The sequence below is a fragment of the Morone saxatilis genome, unplaced genomic scaffold (genome assembly GCF_004916995.1).
Source record: "Morone saxatilis isolate NCDOM2014 unplaced genomic scaffold, NCSU_SB_2.0 Contig23, whole genome shotgun sequence".
Classification (NCBI taxonomy): Eukaryota; Metazoa; Chordata; class Actinopteri; family Moronidae; genus Morone; species Morone saxatilis.
Window position 1 is genome coordinate 21,795,104 of NW_023339796.1, and position 675 is coordinate 21,795,778.

Here is a 675-nt window from a genome sequence, read left to right on the forward strand (position 1 = left end):
GATCAGAAATAAACTTTGTCATATTTCTAGATAAAGTTTAAAAAGGTTTTTTTTCATTTCATTTTGATTTAATTTTCACTGACCATCAGGTGGTGATTCTATACTGTGACAGTGTTTCACAATGCTTTAAACAAGTTGACTCAGTCAGTGTTGGCCAAATAACAGCAGTGAATAGCAATCCACACACATCAGACCCTGGTTTCTGTTTGTGATGGCCTTTACCATCACTTGATGAACGTCAGTGAATTGGTGAATGTGGCATGTAGTGTAAAAGTGCTTAAAGTGTTTAGAAGACCAGAAAGATGCTATACAAGTACAGTCCATTTACCATTTACCACATCTATTATTCGTCTTACTGTAGGGTAGATCTATACTCTACTGTTTATGTCTCTTTTGCCTTCCCCGCTTTATGACGTTTTTGATGTGTCGCTTTATTTTTATAACTATTTTTGTAATGCTGTACCAATCTACCGGTAGTAACACTTGAACCTAAAATATGTAATTTCTGCTGCTAGGGGGTCTCTGATGTCAAAACAATAACAAAAGACAAACTCTGATGACATTGTGAAGTAGCGTAGGATCATGGGAATTGTTTTCATCACCATTGCTGTCACTGCAGTCAGCTTCTCCCGGTTCGATTTCTTCAGTCTTCATGGTTCAGGAGGTTTCTACTGG